The sequence below is a fragment of the Dendrobates tinctorius genome, unplaced genomic scaffold, assembly GCF_039654945.1.
Source record: "Dendrobates tinctorius isolate UK_male_01 unplaced genomic scaffold, ASM3965494v1 ptg000317l, whole genome shotgun sequence".
Lineage (NCBI taxonomy): Eukaryota > Metazoa > Chordata > Amphibia > Anura > Dendrobatidae > Dendrobates > Dendrobates tinctorius.
The window spans coordinates 1,448,700-1,468,192 of NW_027361984.1; the positions used below are offsets into that span (position 1 = coordinate 1,448,700).

A 19,493-nucleotide genomic window follows, 5' to 3' on the forward strand; every position below is an offset into this window, starting at 1 on the left:
CAGAACACCTTCCATGTCTCTCTTGTGAAACCTGTGGTGCTGAACCGCTTCCACTCCATACCTGACCCTGTTTCTCAGCCGGTTGGTAAAGATAATATCTTTGAGGTGGAGGATATCCTTGCCATGAAAAAGGTTAAAAGTAGGACCCTTTTTCTTATTTATTGGAGGGGCTTTGGTCCTTGAGGAGAGGTCCTGGGAATCCGGGAGAATATCAATGCTCCCTGCATTCTCAGAAGATTTTTTGCAAATCTCAAGGGAGGGCAGCTTAAGGGAGGGGGTACTGTCATGCCACCACTGGATACCCTGCCTCCGCTTCCGCATCACAGCCCCTTGCCGCCCGGCAGCTGCGGCATCTTCTCTTGTCTCTGCATGCGCCATAGGCCGCGGCTGTGCCTCCTCCCTGTCTCTTGTGCTCCGGTGGTACCCTGACCCGGAAGCACCGCCTGACCAATGGGGGACCAGGCAGGGGCATATCAGGCCACCCTCCTGTAATGGAGGTTTCTGATCTTCATGTTTCATAGCACATTAGGCCCCTGTTGCTACCATTGCTTCTCACCTTTGCCACACTTGTCTCTGTCAGTCCTACTCCGGTCCGGTCCCGCAGTCCTACTTTGGTCCTGTCTTCCGTGTCCCTGCTCTGTCTTGCTGTCTATGATCTAGTCCCGCAGTCCTACTCCAATCCTGTCTTCCGTGTCCCTGCACTGTCCTGCTGTCCGTGGTCCAGTCCTGCAGTCCTACTCCGGTCCTTCTGTGTCCTGGCTGTTTGTAGTCCAGTCCCGCAGTCCTACTCTGGACCTGTCCTCCATATCCCTGCTCTGTCCTACTGTCCGTGGTTTAGTCCTGTGGGCCTACTCAGGTTCCTTCTCCTGTAGTCCCATGGTCTTGCTCCAGTCTGTTCTGAGCTGCCCCTTTCAGTACCAGCTATCGTTGTACTCTAATCCCTGGGCCTGCTTCTAATGATCCCTGTATAGGGGTTGGCTCCACCTGGCGGCTCGCCCAAGGCCCCTTGGTGCCACGATCCAGAGGGTCCACTCCTGGAGACTTTCCTCACCTGACCACCCTGCTAACAATAAAGTATTTACAAAATTCTTTAGGGTCCCCAGGGGATACACTGGGGGGTTAATGTAAAGTAGTGGACAACCCCTTTTAACTTTTTTAATATAGACTTCATTTTAAAAATCAGTATGGGAAGCCTACATCTGTCTCCGACATTCATGGTCCTTAACTGTATGTGTGTGTGTATATATAATATATTATAAATGTTGTGAATATCCATAGTATTGAGTTTCAGCCATAAAGCCAAAAACAAATGAAAACATTAAATCTATTTATCCACACAGTGTGACCCCCCCCCCCCACTGTACCCCCCTAAACTACTTTGGCATTACATGGTGACCCCCAGTACACCTGGGACACACAGCTATTCATGCAGGCTAATGCCCCCCACACCACTTTGTACTGTGTGAACGCCCTCAACACAGTCCTCCATATAGGAATTCTCAAAGCCTTCCAAACATTATCATGCCTTCTACATAGCCTTCCAGGTTATAGAAATGACTCCCCATAGTCCTACATATAATGTTATGCACTCCTCGGTCTTCCTTTAGTCCTTCATACAATATATTGCACACTCTGTTGTGATGGTGTGATATGATATGTGGATATCATTTTGTATAGATTTCTATTTCACTGATTTTCATATTGTTTTTCTTGTTGCCTTGTATGTCTACAGCCTGACTGTGTATCTGTCTCTTGATGACCCCCTGTAGTTCCTTAACCCCTTCATGACCAGCCTATTTTGACCTTAATGACCTGGCCATTTTTTGCATTTCTGACCAGTGTCCCTTTATGAGGTAGTGACTCAGGATCCTAGCGATTCGGAGAATGTTTGTTTTTTCGTGACATATTGAGCTTCATGATAGTGGTAAATTTAGGTCAATTTTTGCCTTTGTGTCAAAAAACGGAAATTTGGCAAATTTAGCAAATCTTGAATTTTTATTCTGTTAAACCAGAGTTAGGTGTCACAAAATAGTTAGTAACTAACATTTTTCCACATGTCTACTTCACATCAGCACAATTTTGGAATCAAAATTTTTTTGGGTTAGGATGTTATAAGGGTTAAAAGTTGACCAGCGATTTCTCATTTTTACAGCAAAATTTACAAAACTTTTTTTTTTTTTTTTGGGGACCACGTCACATTTGAAGTCACTTTGAGGGGTCTATATGGCAGAAAATACCCAAAAGTGACACCATTCTAAAAAAAACTGCACCCCTCAAGCGACTCAAAACTACATTCAAGAAGATTAACCCTTCAGGTGCTTCACAGGGACTAAAGCAACATGGAAGGAAAAAATGGACAGTTTAATTTTTCCAACAAAAAATTTCCGTTAGCATCAATGTTTTCATTTTCACATGGGTAGCAGGATAAAATGGACCCAAAAAGTTGTTGTCCAGTTTGTCCTGAGTATGCTGGTACCCCATATGAGGGGGGAACCACTGTTTGGGCACACGTTGGGGCATGGAAGGGAAGTAGTGACGTTTTTGAAATGCCGACTTGATAGAATGGTCTGCGGGCATCATGTTACGTTTGCAAAGCCCCTGATGCGCTTAAACAGAGGAACACCCCCCCCCCCCCCCCCACAAGTGACCCCATTTAGAAAACTAGACCACCCAAGGAACTAATCTAGATGTGTGGTGAGCACTTTGAACCTCCAAGTTCTTCAGCACTTTGTAACGCAGAGCTGTGAAACTATAATCATTTTTTGCGGTTACAAAATTTTTTAGCCCACTATTTTATTTTAACAAGGGTAACAGGAAAAAGTAGACCCCAAAAGTTGTTGTCCAGTTCGTCTCGAGTACGATGGTACCCCATATGTGGTGGTAAACCACTGTTTTGGCACACGTCGGGGCTCGGAAGGGAAGTAGTGACATTTTGAAATGCCGACTTGATGGAATGGTCAGTGGGTGTCATGTTACGTTTGCAGAGCCCCTGATGTGCGTAAACAGTGGAAACCCTCCCCCCCCCCACAAGTAACCCCATTTTTGAAACTAGACCGCCCAAGGAACTTATCTAGGTGTGTGGTGAGCACTTTGAACCCCCAAGTGCTTCACAGAATTTTATATTGCCCAGGTGTGAAAATAATCCCTTTTTTTTTTTTTGTCCAAAATTTTTTTCATTTTTTTTTTTATGCCACCTATCTTTTATTTTTCCAAGGGTAACAGGAGAAATTAGACCCCCAAAGTTGTTGTGCAAATTTTCCTGAGTACACTGATACCCCATATGTGGGGGTAAACCACTGATTGGGCACATGTCGGGGCTCGGAATGGAGGGAGCACTGTTTTGACTGTGTGACCGCAAAATTGGCTGGATTAAATGGTGGCGCCATGTCGCATCTGGAGACCCCCTGATGTGCCTAAACAGTGGAAACCCCTCAATTCTATCTACAATCCTAACCACAACACACCCCTAACCCCAATACACCGCTAACCACAAGCCTTTCCCTAATCCCAATGCCAACCCACCCCTAAACCTATTCCTAACCCTAATTTCAACCCTAACCCTATTTCCAACCCTAACCCTAGCCCTAATTGCAAAATACAAATTTTATTACATGTGCCTTCCTATGGTGGTGATATGGGGGCGATTTCCTTATTTTTATTTTGATCACTGAGAGTTTATCACAGTGATCAAAATTTAAAAAAAAAATGAATCTGCAGCTGGGAAATGCTGGCAGGCGCATGCGCCCGCCTTTTTCCAAGATGGCGGCACCCATGCAGGAGGGATGGTGGGACACCGGGAGGCAAAGCGGGACATAGGAGGTACTGGGGAGGGTGAGGGGGGATCGGACAGTGGCGAGGTACCGGGGAGGGTGAGGGGGGGATCGGACAGTGTGGGGGACAGGAGGGAAGGGGAGGGGAAGTAGATTGTGACTGCGTGACACATCGCTGCAGTCAGTCCGTGGCAGGGGCCGATCGCCCCCACCAGCCGTGTGTGTGGGGGGTCATGTTAGTGTCTCCAGCCATGTCTGATGCTAGCGCAGCATCGGCCATGGCTGGATTGTAATATTTCATCAATTTTCATTGATGAAATATTACTATCGCTCTGACTGTTAAAAGTGAAACAGCCAATCAGAGTGATCCTAACCACATGGGTGCAAAGCCACCCCCCCCCCTGGGCTTAACTGCATGTTGTCCTGTATCTGCGGGTCGGGTGATATTTTAGTGACCCCGGTCACCCGACCCGCAGGAACTCTAGTTATAGCATGATGCCTATGGGGCACGTCAGAAAAGGGGAAGCATATGACCCTATTTTATCCTCTGTCTGCTAGATTATTGGACTCTCATCTACTTGGACACTCATCCTGTTACTGAACTTCATATCTGTTCTGGACTATTGTATCCTCAGTGTGGTGGATTGTTGATGGACCTTTAGGTTTTGGCCTATAATAAAGGTCTTGGGATTGTTCACACTTCCCTTGCTCTGTTGATTGTGTGGTATTGGAGAAGGGCCCCATGACAACTGGTGGCAGTGGTGGGATAAACAGAGTGTAGCCCAATGGAGAACCACCCACAGAATGAGTCCAGAAATTGGACTGTATCCAGCTTACATGAGAGCCAGAGACCTGGCCCTGAATTACCAGGGACTGACTAAAGAATCCTTAATTGACCTACTGGTGGGCGCTAGCCCAGCCACCTCCTCCCAGATGTCTGAAGGATGAGCACTGGAGACAGGGATCTTCATCCAAAAAAGCCAGTGGTTCATGTGGTGCGAAGAAGAGATGGTGGTTCTGGGCCCAGGCGTCTCTCAGGAGTACAAGGAGGAGGCTGCCTGACGGGCACAGCAGAGATGTGAAGCAATGGAGCTTGAAACGGGGAGTAACGCAATGTGGAGTGTAACCCCAACGTTCCTGGAACCTGTATGCATCACTTGGACAGCGTTTAAGCTATTTGATGAGGCTTTAAGAGATGTTGAGGGGTTCTTCAAGGTTTTTGAGTAGCAGTGTGCTGTGATGGAGGTTCCCCACTCTTACTGGATGCATTTGTTAGTGGGACTCCAGAATGGTAGCATGGCGGTGGCTTACCAAACCATTGACGCACAGTGGAATCGGCATTATAACATTGTAAAGTGGACCATCCTGAATTACCATGCTATCACCCCAGACTCATAGAGGGCCAAGTTCCGAGACTTCCCATGCACCACAGGGGGATCGTTTAGGATTTATGCACGTAAGATGTCCCAGGCATGTCGGAGATGGTTGGAAGCAGAAAACACCTTTACTGTGGAATATGTTATACAGGTGTTCCTTATAGAACGCTTTCTTGCCAAGTGCCCCGCAGAGGTACGGGAATGGGTCTGGGAGCGCACGCCGTGTACCGTGGATAGAGCTGCCGCCCTGGCTGATGAAGCTCTTACTATCCGACCGCAATGGAGGAGGCTTCTGGACAATGAACCACGGCCTGCTCCCGTGCCCCCCTCCCCCTCCAATTATATCTGCCCTTTGTCATCGGCTTGCAACTAGGTATAATCATGCCTCACAATCCTAGGCCCCAACAGTTTTGACCACTACCTGGGGGTATCACAGATAGATGTTATGGGTGTGGGCAACCTGGACATTTGCAGTCTGGCTGTCTTTCAAGGATTCAGAGGGAGCCCCACGCAGACCCACCTCATCCAGTGCATCTTGTACACTCCATCCTGCCTGAGGAAGAGCTACCACGACCCTCACCAGAGTGGACCACCGACCACTGCACCATAGATGCCCATCCTGGAGTGTACGGACTCCAGCCTTTGGCCTTTAGCTACCCAGAGCAACGGCAACACCACCTGCAGGATGTCTTTATTGATGGATACAAAGTGTCAGGATTTAGAGAAACGGGTGCATTCTTGACTATCGCTGACCCTTGTGTGGTTTGAGCCGAGGCAATTCACCAGGGTCTGAGAATTCCCATTGTCCTGGTGGGGGGTGCCTGCAAATGTATACAGCGAGCTTCTGTGCATTTGGATTATGGTTGTGAAGAAAAACTGTGTTGGATTGGAGTCAGGGCCGGATTATAGGCAGGGCAGGCGGGGCTCCAGCCCCGGGGCCCCCACCACAAGAGCTTCTAAGGGGGCCCCCACCACATTCCTGCTGGCTGCTGCAATGGCACTCCATCTTCTCCCCACCTAAAAGTCAGTGACCGTGGGGGCGGCATTATGATTTATTGCTACCATCAGCATCTACAAGTAGCGTGAACGCTGATGCTGCTGGTAGCGTGCAAAGGCTTGTGATGAGATCACAGGAGGTAAGGTGTCAGGGCCCCCGATCATGTGACCCCTGTCTCCTTCCCTCCTGTGACCTCATCACAGGTCCTGTGCGCACAGCACAGAGCACTGAGAGCAGCCATGTATGTGGAGTGCGGCTATGCGGGTGGAGGTAGGTGCTGGAGGCTCCATTATTCTCTATGTGGAGTGCGGCTCTGCGGGTGGAGGTCGGTGCTGGAGGCCCCATTATTCTCTATGTGGAGTGCGGCTCTGCGGGTGGAGGTCGGTGCTGGAGGCTCCATTATTCTCTATGTGGAGTGCGGCTCTGCGGGTGGAGGTCGGTGCTGGAGGCTCCATTATTCTCTATGTGGAGTGCGGCTCTGCGGGTGGAGGTCGGTGCTGGAGGCTCCATTATTCTCTATGTGGAGTGTGGCTCTGCGGGTGGAGGTAGGTGCTGGAGGCCCCATTATTCTCTATGTGGAGTGGGGCTCTGCGGGTGGAGGTCGGTGCTGGAGGCTCCATTATTCTCTATGTGGAGTGCGGCTCTGCGGGTGGAGGTCGGTGCTGGAGGCTCCATTATTCTCTGTGGAGTGCGGCTCTGCGGGTGGAGGTCGGTGCTGGAGGCTCCATTATTCTCTATGTGGAGTGCGGCTCTGCGGGTGGAGGTCGGTGCTGGAGGCTCCATTATTCTCTATGTGGAGTGCGGGTGGAGGTCGGTGCTGGAGGCTCCATTATTCTCTATGTGGAGTGCGGCTCTGCGGGTGGAGGTCGGTGCTGGAGGCTCCATTATTCTCTATGTGGAGTGTGGCTCTGCGGGTGGAGGTCGGTGTTGGAGGCTCCATTATTCTCTATGTGGAGTGCGGCTCTGCGGGTGGAGGTCGGTGCTGGAGGCTCCATTATTCTCTATGTGGAGTGCGGCTCTGCGGATGGAGGTCGGTGCTGGAGGCTCCATTATTCTCTATGTGGAGTGCGGCTCTGCGGATGGAGGTCGGTGCTGGAGGCTCCATTATTCTCTATGTGGAGTGCGGGTGGAGGTAGGTGCTGGAGGCTCCATTATTCTCTATTTGGAGTGCGGCTCTGCGGGTGGAGGTCGGTGCTGGAGGCCCCATTATTCTCTATGTGGAGTGCGGCTCTGCGGGTGGAGGTCGGTGCTGGAGGCTCCATTATTCTCTATGTGGAGTGCGGCTCTGCGGGTGGAGGTCGGTGCTGGAGGCTCCATTCTCTATGTGGAGTGTGGCTCTGCGGATGGAGGTCGGTGCTGGAGGCTCCATTATTCTCTATGTGGAGTGCGGCTCTGCGGGTGGAGGTCGGTGCTGGAGGCCCCATTATTCTCTATGTGGAGTGCGGCTCTGCGGGTGGAGGTCGGTGCTGGAGGCTCCATTATTCTCTATGTGGAGTGTGGCTCTGCGGGTGGAGGTCGGTGCTGGAGGCCCCATTATTCTCTATGTGGAGTGCGGATCTGCAGGTGGAGGTCGGTGCTGGAGGCTCCATTATTCTCTATGTGGAGTGTGGCTCTGCATGTGGAGGTAGGTGCTGGAGATTCCCCATTACTGGGCAGAGGGGGCAGTAACCTTTTCAGAGCTGAGACTATCTTGGTGCTTTTTTGTTGTCACTTTCTAAGAATCATAGCATTTTGTTCCTTCTACATGTGACCCAAGTATGGAAAACAGGAAGTAACAAAACACATATTGCAATGTTCCTTTCCTGTCCCCACATACAGTATAATTTTCCCACAGTATCACGTCCCCACATACAGTATAATTTTCCCACAGTATCACGTCCCCACATACAGTTTAATGTTCCCACAGTATCACCATCCCCCCACATACAGTATAATGTTCCCCACTACCGTCACCCCCACACAGTATAATATTCACACAGTATAATATTCCCACAGTACTGCCATCCCCCACACAGTATAATGTTCCCCCAGTACCGCCATCCCCCCCCATACACAGTATAATGTTCCCCCAGTATCAGCCCTTGGTTTATGCAGGACTCTGCTGTCTGTGCTGGTTCTCATCGTCCTGGGTGAGGTGAAGTTTGTGTAGGGTCAGGGAGGGTTTACAGGGTGGATATAGCAGAGACGTGTGTGTACAAGGTGTACGGAGCGGAGCCGTGTGTGTGTACGGAGCAGAGCCGCGAGTGTGTGAGGTGTACTGAGCGGATCGCACGTGTACGGAGCTGAGCCCCACGTGTGTGTATGGAGCGGAGCTGCGTGTGTGCAAGGTGTGTGGAGCGGAACCGCATGTGTACGAGGTTTGCGGAGTGGAGCCATGTGTGTACTGAGTTGAGCAGTGTGTGTGTGCAAGGTGTACAGAACGGAGCCGTGTGTATGAGGCATAAAAAGCGGAACCGTGTGTGTATGATGTATGCGGTGCCATATGTGTACAAGGTGTATGGTGGGGAGCATTCATACCTCCCAGCGAGACAGTCCCGATTTTGAGAGAGATACTGCCCCGGCTGGGATCTTACTTTTCGTGCGGACACAGGAGTACACGGCGGAGCCCCTAGGAGCACTTTAAAATTCGCATGTGACGTTCCACCGGAAGTGACGTGCTAGAAGCTGACCGGAAATTAGGTAATTTCGGGAGGAGATTGTGACGGAACCATGGAGGCACTTTAGGGAATGCTTCAGATCCATCACCATGTCCTCCAACAGCGCGGACAGCAGGATCGCTTTGAACTTGGGGATGTCGGCCATGTGAGCGGATCGTTATATTTCCTGCATCGGGAGGCTCAGGTGGGCACTACAGTGGGAGCCGGGCTGCTATAGTATCTTTATAGAATCTTTCTATCTCTATTTCTTTATCTCTCTAATCTTTCTTTTTTTTTTTTTTTTTTTTTTTCTCTCTCTCTCTCTCTCTGTGTGTTCTTTCTTTCCATTCTTTCTTTCTCTCTCTGTTCTTTCTTTCTCTGTTTTCTTTTTTCTCTGTTCTTTCTTTCTGTCACGCCTCCTCTCCTGTCACGCCTCCTGTCCTGTGGATCTCCTCTGCCTGCTCGCCGCGTTCACGAGCATCGTGCGCCCGCCGCCTGCTGTGTACCCGCCAATCAACTCTGCAGCGCCACGGTGATTAACCCCCCTGCCTCCAGGCTCCAGCTAGCTATATATTGATCGGGGGAGCTGTATGCGCGAGAGGGGAGCTGTACATTTGGGCCTGTATACCTGGACGAGGGAACTGTATAAAGACGAAACATTGGAGAACTGTATTACCTGGGGGGGGACAGCTGCCTGTATACCCTTGTAGGGGGAAGAGCTGTATACCCGTTGGGGGGGGGGGGGGGGGGAGTTGTATTCCCATGGGGGGGAAAGCTGCCTGTATACCCTTGTAGGGGGCAAGAGCTGTATACCCTTGCGTGGGGGGGGGGGGGAGCTGTACTCCGGAGATAATACAATATAGAGCATATTGTTATACAGTAGTTAGCAACAATTGCTGCCGGTGAAAACTTTCCCTTTCTGCATTTTTAATATTCCTTGGCTGTCTTAACATTGGGTTCAATAAAAAAATGTGAGTAACTCTTTCTGTCTATAATTGGACTGCTTTGTGTTATCCTGGACTGTATCTCTATTGTAGTACTGTAAACCTGAATGTGGCAGAACAAGAGGATAAGATTAGATTGTACATCTGAGTGCTACAGTTCGCGCTCTACTGTTATGGCTAAAATGTTAATGATATGGGGGGCCCCCACCAGATTTTCTGCCCAGGGGCCCCCACCAACCTTAATACGGCCCTGATTGGAGTTATGGGAGGACTTCCTGTAGATATCCTCCTTGGGAACGACATTGGGGAGTTACAGTGCCAATTTGTGGGAGCAGCCACCCAACCACAGGAGGTTTAAGCACTACATCATCCGGATCTCACCAGGGAGCAATCCCCATGAATCGCATCAGTCGGTAAGCGATATGTTTGCTGCTACTACATTGGGAGAGTCTTGGGACAGAGCGGAGTCTTTGAGAGAAATAGAGGGTGACACTACCTTAGCAGCCCTTAGGTGAAAGGCAGAAAATGGGCACATGGGAGATAATGGGGATGGCTTCCCTGAAGAAAACTGACTGCACTGTTGTGTAACAAAGGTCATTGACCAGGACAACCCTGATGCAACGACCAGGCAACTCCTTGTCCCTCAGAAGTACAGGGCACAGCTACTCTAACTGGCCCATGACATCACCTTGGGTGGGCATCAAGGGAGGAAAAGGACTGAAAATTGACTTGCCTAAAGTTTGCACTGGCCTGGCATCTTGCACTCAGTAGCCAATTATTGCGGCACATGCGATGTGTCAGCCAATGTGTCATCTGGGAGCTCGACATAAGGTACCCCTGCAATCCCTGCCCATAATTGAAGTATTTCAACGTGTAGCTGTCGACATCACAGGTCTTCTGGCCCACCCCAGGTGGTCTTGGAAAAAATATATCCTGACCGTGGTGGACTATGCCACTAGGTATCCTGAAGCTTTGGCCCTGTCCAGTTTTACAGCAGTAAAGGTAGCCGAGGCCCTTGCTACCATCTTTACCCGTGTAGGGTTTCCTAGTGAAATATTATGGGCTCAAGGCCCTCAGTTCATGTCATATCTGGTCCAGTCCCTATGGCATACCTGTGGTGTTAGAGCCATTCACACCACCTGCAGACCAATGTACTATGTGAACACTTTAATGGAACCTTGAAAAATGTGGTAAGGGTTCTTGCTGATGTTGAGAGACTGGGAAAAGTACCTGCCACATCTCCTTTTCGCCTATTGGGAGGTTCCCCAAGAGTCCACAGGGTTCTCTCCCTTCAAACTACTGCTTAGCCAGAAGGTCTGTGGACCTCACTCTTCTGAAAGAACATTTAATTTAGAGGGAGAGATCTCCGATACCAGAATGCCCATCGTTCCCTATGTTTTAGAGTTAGAGACTCTCTCCCAGCTAGCTACTTTGGACTGGCCATTTGCTGATGTTGTTTAGACAAACCAAAAAATCTTGGCATGACCATAATGTGAGGAACTGGGAATTAATGGAAGGACAACAAGTATTCATGATAACTTCTTCCCCAGCCAATAAGCTTCAAGCAGTGTGGGAAGGCCCTTATCAGGTTGTCAAGAAAATTAATGAGCCTAACTATGTTTTGGCTCTGGACTCTAGTAGTCGACAACAGAAAACCATCCACGTTAACATGCTGAAAGACTACCATGACTGATGTCTGCCTGGTCTAGCCGTCTGTCAACCCCCTAGTGATAGCGCCGGCAATGAGTGTCGCTATGATCTTTTCTAGGCTGCCCAAGTGGGAGGATCACAGGAATAAGTCCCTCTGGGCTCCCATTTATCGGATATACAAAAGGACGATATTTTTGCAGTACTGAGGGCTGCTGCTTTCCTGTCAATGCTGGGGACGACTACTCTCATCAGCCACCATGTGGAAACCCCCAGACAATGCTCCATCCAGCAGGCTGCCTACTGGATTCCAGAGGCTGTTCAAGGTATGATAAAAATGAACTGTAGGAGATGAAATGACTGGGAGTTATTCATCCATCTCACAGTTCTTGGGCCTCTCCTGTCATCCTAGTCCCAAAGAAGGATTGTACGACACGATTCTGTGTTGATTACAGATGATTAAATGATGCCACCAAGAGTGTTGCTTACCTCATGGCCAGGATTGGTGATCTATTAAATTGTCTGGCCAGTGCCCAATTTGTGACCACGTTAGACTTGAGCAAGGGGAACTGGCAGATATCCCTAACGGAGGGCGCTTGGCTTTCCTTACTCCATTTGTGTTTTTTTGAGTTCCTGGGAATGCCCTTTGGGATGTAAACTGCTCCTGCTACTTTCCAGAGACTGGTTGGTTGTTCTAACAGTCAATCTATGTCAGGACTTTGCCTGTGCTTACTTGGATGACATTGCCATTTTTAGCACCGCCTGGGAGGAACATCTTAAACACTTGGGCATAGTGCTAGACTGTATCCTTACTGCAGGACTGACCATTCACCCAGATAAGTGCCAAATAGGGTCCCACCCCCTACTCTATGCCCAAGGTATTGCACCTCAGCCATCCCTAAGGCCTGAGCCTCCCAAGGTGGAAGCCATAAGCAACTGGTGTAGAACCCAGATTAAAAAGCAGGTACTTGCATTTTTAGGAACTGCTGGTTACTATCGCAAATTAGTTTCTAACTTCTGCACCTTGGCCAAGCCCTTAACCGACCTGACCCGCAAGAACATGTATCAGATTGCGACATGGACGACTGCATGTAAGGATGCCTTTTCAGCATTAAAGACCGCCCTCATCACTGCTCCTGTCTTGGCTGCCTCTGATTATAAGCACAGGTTCCTTGTGCAGAAAGATGCAGCCACCTTTGGAATTGGGGCAGTACTTGGCCAAGTGAATGCCACCCGAGAAGAACATCCTGTTGCTTTTGCCAGTTGGAAACAACTGGATTGGGAATTTCAGTATGCCACTATTGAAAAGGAGTGCCTTGCCAACGTATGGGTGCTAAAAAATATTGCAGCCATACTTGTATGGCAGAGACTTTACAAATGGTACAGACAACCCCCTCACATGGCTGAAGCGCGTATCTGGGGAGAATGGAAGATTGCTGTGGTGGAACTTATCCTTACAATCCTACAGCTTCTCCATCCAATATAAGCAGGGAAGCCAACACCAGAATGCTGTTTGACTGTCTCGACAAGAAGAACCATAGGATCCCCAGGCTGACCTACCCCTGCCACTGTACAAGGAATTATAAATGATTTGATCAATGTGGACCTAGGCCTGTCTAGACCTCATGGCATGGTCCCTTATTATGGGGTGAGAGGTTGTGATGGGCTATGTGGATATCATTTTGTATATATTTCGATTTCGGTGTTTTTCTTGTTGCTTTGTATGTCTACAGCCTGACTGTATGTATGTCTCTTGATGACCCCCTGTAGTTTCTGAATCCACAAGGCTCCTTTGTCACATCTGGGAGTCCAGAAAATCACCCCAACTTGTCTGACTACCCCTGGACATAAGGAGGGGGCTGGGGAGGACAGGGGCTGGACAAGTCAGTTTGTGTGTGTGGTGATGATCATGTGAAGACGGCACATCAGAGAGAGAAAGGGAAGCATATGGACCTATTTTATCCACTGTCTACTATATTATTGGATTCTCATCTCCTTTGACATTCATCCTGTTAGTGAACTGCATATTTGTTCTGGACTATTGTATTCTCAGTGTGGTAGATTGTTTATGGACCTTTTGGTTTTGCCTATAATAAAGGTTTTGGGATTGTTCACACTTCCCTCGCTCTGATAGTGTGGTTTTGAAGAAGGACCCCGTGACAGCCATATTTTCCTTTAGATTAAGCCCAAAGACTCTTGAGTGTACACTGAATGAAGAAAAGAAATGATTTGTGTTACTACAAACTTTATTCACTTGTACAGCGCCATTAATTCCATAGTGCTTTACATATATCAGCAACACTGTCCTCATTGGGGCTTACCCATCGGTATGTCTTTTGTATACTATAAACACAATATATAGACTACATATGCACCATTACAGTGGTGTTCACACCTTTTTGTATTTACAATATTTATACATAATACATATGAGAAATAGATGCTATTACACCGATGCAGTCACCTTTCTGTACTATATAGCCAAACACACTATTTACCTTTTATAGTATATTGTATTGTGCAATATTTGTTATAATTGTTTTATCTTTCTTCACAGGTAGAATGCTTTAAAATGTAACCAGGGCCGATATCTGCTGTTTTTTTCCTTGTATCTTGTTTGTGTATTAAATGTATTTTGCTTAACTGTAATCACTCTTTCCACAAATAAAATGTAGTGAAAGTTTTACGTGCTTGTTTGCCTCTAGTATAGTGATGGGGGTGTAGTGTTTCTCAAATATATTCAGATGCTAAATATGGCCAAATTTATCTGCTATCAATGATAATAAATGCATGTTGCAGCAGTAGCCGCATCCAAGATGCCTTGTTAGGAAGATGCACTATTCTGTACACAGATGCTGCAATTTCACCCAGATATCCCGGCAGTATCCTGGATGCTAGACTCATCCACACACCTGCCGCAGCGATGCTTGTATGACTGTCTCTGCCCTGCTAATGGTAGCTTCAAGTGTCCCATATGCTGCCTCATTTGCTTCAGCTGGACAACTATGGTGCTTACTGGTAGTACTATCCCATTGTGCAGTAATGACAATTGGTGTCAAAAGTGACACCAACAAATGCTACACCCCCACTGCTGATCTATAAGTGTGCATGCAAGCTTACTCAGTCTGCTGCCATCTTTGTATGCCATAGAGGTATGAGAGATGGCCCACAAGGGTATGGGAGGGAGAGAGAAATTGCCCTTGGGGTTGGTAGAGGTGACCAGCACAACAGAACCTGTCTGATGTGATGGAATTGGTCCCTCATCACTGTGTTAATGAGTTGGGGTAGGGGTTAGCGGTTAAGGTAGTTTCACATTTGCGTGTTTTTGCGCAGCCTCTTGTGAGCACTTGAAATGCAAACAGCAAATGCATGTAAGCGCAGCAATTTTTAGATGCATCAGTGTGTGTGTGCATGGTGCCAAAAAACAGTGTTTGTATGCTTTTCCATGCAATTTTGCATGTGTTTGTATTTTAGGTGTATGTGTTGTCTGTGTCACATTTCACAGGTTGAAAATCCTAGCAAAAGTCTTGAAACAGACTCCACAAATGGGACACCAGTGGGCATGTTATGGGAATTCTTTATAATAGACCCTGTTAACAGCTGAAGTATTCTGTTTTTTTTGCTTTTTCCTTAGTCAACATGGATCTGTGCTGGAAGAGTTTCCCTACAACTTGAATCTGGACATTATTGCTGGCAAGCAAATGTAAAAGCCAGACACAGCACAAAGGGGGGGTGGAGAGATGGCAAAGATGGCGGCAGTGACGTTTTTGGAGACATCTGATTATTGAAGTCCATGAGAGCTGTGAAGCGTACCACTTTCCACAGTGAGCTTCAGGGAAACCTAGTGAAATTGAGTGACTATACTTGGATGTCCCAAGAAACCTTCATGGATTTGCTTGCTCGTGTTCAAGGAGCCATCTGGAGATAGGACACAAGCTCTGTTGTGTGATTCCTCCTGAGGAATGGCTCCTGGTCACATTAATGTGTGTAATATTTAGCAAGCAATGTCTGCATAATTGTTTTGCCATGTACGATTTTTAAGCATGCATAATTCTTGTAATGTGATGGTGTAATATTTTGTTGGTTATTTTCCATGCTTTGCCAAACTATTTACTAATTTTTGTTATTTCTCTGGCAGTTTCTGGCTACTGGAGAAACCCTTTCTTCACTCCACTTCCAGTACTGGCTTGGAATGTCCACCTTGTCAGGAATATTTGTGGATATCTGCTGGGCATTATGGGACCTTCTCTGGTTAGAATTTATGACCCTGGCCACTATGGAAAAGTCGATTTGATATTGTTGAATTCTGGACAGTCTGCAATTTCACCTACTTTTTGGGTGTGTTGGATGGGAATCCCATATGGATAGTTAAACTGAAAAGAACTGGATCTGAGTACTATAACTACAAAAAGTATTATTTTTTTTTTTTTTTTTACTGTAGTCATGACCATTGGAGATGCGGACTGTCTGTTACAGTGGACATTGGGGCATTTGGCCAGGGGAATGACTTGCAGGCTTTAAGAACTTTGCCATACAACCTACAGCCCATGTCCATGATTTTAATTTCCCCTTTCCATGGCCTCGTCTCCACACTGAAGGTCTGCCACAGCTATTTGTGATGGTTGGGGATGAGGCCTTTAAAATGTGCCAAAAGCTGCTGAAACCCTACTCCAGCTGGGACTTGGACCACACAAGAAAAATATTTAATTACAGACTGACCAGGGCATGAAGAACTGTAGTGTGCTCTTGGGATTCTTGTCTCCAGATGGTGCATTCTTGGCACAGCCATTAATCTAAAATTGGAGGCAGTGCATGATGTGGTGAAGGAGTGTGTTGTTCTACACAATTTTGTGATGGCTAAAGAGCACTCTAACTTTGAACTCGATGAACCAGCTGCAAAACCATTGCCTGAATTCACTCCGCACACTCTCTGGTCCCTCATTTGGCCAACTTCAACTAATGACCTATTTGTGGCCTACTTTAGATCTCATGTAGGATGTGTAGAATGGCAAGATAAAATTGTGTAAAAATGTTGTCTTTTGTTAATAAACCAGTTTTCAAACCTCTACTGAGTGCACTCTGGTTTTTATACATTCCATTGCTTTAGTCATGTCCCCAGGTGTACAAGTGATTTTAGGATGCTGTGTTTTGTGCATCATGAATGTACTAGTACTGTGGACAGGGTTATGGTTATAGTGAGATATGAAGATTTTGGTGCTTGAAGGGGGACTCACAGAGGGTATGGGTTAGGGTACGTTAGGGTTATAGGGAGATACGAAGATTTTGGTGCTTGAAGGAGGACTCACAGATGGCTGTCACTAGGGTATGGGTTAGGGTAGGGGTTAGGGTTTACTCAAGCGAGGGATCCCGAAGGGATCCCGAGTCGTGGGTTAGGGTTTACTCAAGCGAGGGATCCTGAGTCGTGGGTTAGGGTTTACTCAAGCGAGGGATCGGTTAGGGTTAGGGTCAGGGGGTTAGGGTTAGGGTTAGGGGGTTAGGGTTAGGGTCAGGGTTAGGGTTAGGGTTAGGGTCAGGGTCAGGGTCAGGGTTAGGGTTAGGGTACCTTAGGGTTCCTTAGGGTACCTTAGGGTCAGGGTTAGGGTTAGGGTTAGGGTCAGGGTTAGGGTACCTTAGGGTACGTTAGGGTTAGGGTACCTTAGGGTTAGGGTACCTTAGGGTTAGGGTACGTTAGGGTTAGGGTTCCTTAGGGTTCCTTAGGGTTAGGGTTCCTTAGGGTTAGGGTTCCTTAGGGTCAGGGTCAGGGTACCTTAGGGTTCCTTAGGGTTAGGGTTCCTTAGGGTTAGGGTTCCTTAGGGTTAGGGTTCCTTAGGGTTAGGGTACCTTAGGGTTAGGGTACCTTAGGGTACGGGTTAGGGTACGGGTACGGGTTAGGGTACGGGTTAGGGTACGGGTACGGGTTAGGGTACGGGTTAGGGTACGGGTTAGGGTTAGGGTTAGGGTACGGGTTAGGGTTAGGGTTAGGGTACGTTAGGGTTAGGGTTAGGGTTAGGGTACGTTAGGGTTAGGGTTAGGGTTAGGGTTAGGGTACGTTAGGGTTAGGGTTAGGGTTAGGGTTAGGGTACCTTAGGGTTAGGGTACCTTAGGGTTAGGGTACCTTAGGGTTAGGGTACCTTAGGGTTAGGGTTAGGGTACGTTAGGGTTAGGGTTAGGGTTAGGGTACCTTAGGGTTAGGGTTAGGGTTAGGGTACGTTAGGGTTAGGGTTAGGGTTAGGGTACCTTAGGGTTAGGGTTAGGGTTAGGGTACCTTAGGGTTAGGGTTAGGGTACCTTAGGGTTAGGGGTGGGGTTAGGGTTAGGGTTAGGGTTAGGGTTAGGGTACCTTAGGGTTAGGGTTAGGGTTAGGGTTAGGGTTAGGGTACCTTAGGGTTAGGGTTAGGGTACCTTAGGGTTAGGGTTAGGGTTAGGGTTAGGGTTAGGGTACCTTAGGGTTAGGGTACCTTAGGGTTAGGGTTAGGGTACCTTAGGGTTAGGGTTAGGGTACCTTAGGGTTAGGGTACCTTAGGGTTAGGGTTAGGGTTAGGGTTAGGGTTAGGGTACCTTAGGGTTAGGGTTAGGGTTAGGGTACCTTAGGGTTAGGGTTAGGGTTAGGGTACCTTAGGGTTAGGGTTAGGGTTAGGGTTAGGGTACCTTAGGGTTAGGGTTAGGGTACGTTAGGGTTAGGGTTAGGGTTAGGGTTAGGGTTAGGGTACCTTAGGGTTAGGGTTAGGGTTAGGGTTAGGGTTAGGGTTAGGGTACGTTAGGGTTAGGGTTAGGGTTAGGGTTAGGGTTAGGGTTAGGGTACCTTAGGGTTAGGGTTAGGGTTAGGGTTAGGGTACCTTAGGGTTAGGGTTAGGGTTAGGGTACCTTAGGGTTAGGGTTAGGGTTAGGGTACCTTAGGGTTAGGGTTAGGGTTAGGGTTAGGGTTAGGGTTAGGGTTAGGGTTAGGGTACCTTAGGGTTAGGGTACCTTAGGGTTAGGGTTAGGGTTAGGGTACCTTAGGGTTAGGGTACCTTAGGGTTAGGGTACGTTAGGGTTAGGGTTAGGGTTAGGGTTAGGGTTAGGGTTAGGGTTAGGGTTAGGGTTAGGGTTAGGGTACCTTAGGGTTAGGGTTAGGGTTAGGGTTAGGGTTAGGGTTAGGGTTAGGGGTTAGGGTTAGGGTTAGGGTTAGGGTTAGGGGTTAGGGTTAGGGTTAGGGTTAGGGTTAGGGTTAGGGTACCTTAGGGTTAGGGTTAGGGTTAGGGTTAGGGTTAGGGTACCTTAGGGTTAGGGTTAGGGTTAGGGTTAGGGTTAGGGTTAGGGTTAGGGTTAGGGTTAGGGTTAGGGTACCTTAGGGTTAGGGTACCTTAGGGTTAGGGTACCTTAGGGTTAGGGTACCTTAGGGTTAGGGTACGTTAGGGTTAGGGTTAGGGTTAGGGTTAGGGTTAGGGTTAGGGTTAGGGTTAGGGTACGTTAGGGTTAGGGTTAGGGTTAGGGTTAGGGTTAGGGTTAGGGTTAGGGTTAGGGTTAGGGTTAGGGTTAGGGTTAGGGTTAGGGTTAGGGTTAGGGTTAGGGTTAGGGTTAGGGTACCTTAGGGTTAGGGTTAGGGTTAGGGTTAGGGTTAGGGTTAGGGTTAGGGTTAGGGTTAGGGTTAGGGTTAGGGTTAGGGTTAGGGTTAGGGTTAGGGTTAGGGTTAGGGTTAGGGTTAGGGTTAGGGTTAGGGTTAGGGTACCTTAGGGTTAGGGTTAGGGTTAGGGTTAGGGTTAGGGTTAGGGTTAGGGTTAGGGTTAGGGTTAGGGTTAGGGTTAGGGTTAGGGTTAGGGTTAGGGTTAGGGTTAGGGTTAGGGTTAGGGTACCTTAGGGTTAGGGTAGGTTAGGGTTAGGGTTAGGGTTAGGGTACCTTAGGGTTAGGGTTAGGGTTAGGGTTAGGGTTAGGGTTAGGGTTAGGGTTAGGGTTAGGGTTAGGGTTAGGGTTAGGGTTAGGGTTAGGGTTAGGGTTAGGGTTAGGGTTAGGGTTAGGGTTAGGGTTAGGGTTAGGGTTAGGGTTAGGGTTAGGGTTAGGGTTAGGGTTAGGGTTAGGGTTAGGGTTAGGGTTAGGGTTAGGGTTAGGGTTAGGGTTAGGGTTAGGGTACCTTAGGGTTAGGGTTA

General features: G+C 48.2%; 1 long non-coding RNA gene across 2 annotated transcripts in view; it reads left to right on the top strand.

Annotated features, from left to right (window-relative positions):
- The window catches only part of LOC141073882 (uncharacterized), a 37,823-nt gene extending 21,385 nt beyond the window's left edge, over positions 1–16,438 (top strand). For both annotated transcript variants that reach the window (XR_012227087.1, XR_012227088.1), the window contains 2 exons: positions 15,005–15,353; positions 15,509–16,438. This is a non-coding gene — a long non-coding RNA (uncharacterized lncRNA). The remainder of the gene's footprint in view (positions 1–15,004; positions 15,354–15,508) is intronic.
- The last annotated feature ends 3,055 nt before the right edge of the window (positions 16,439–19,493 follow it).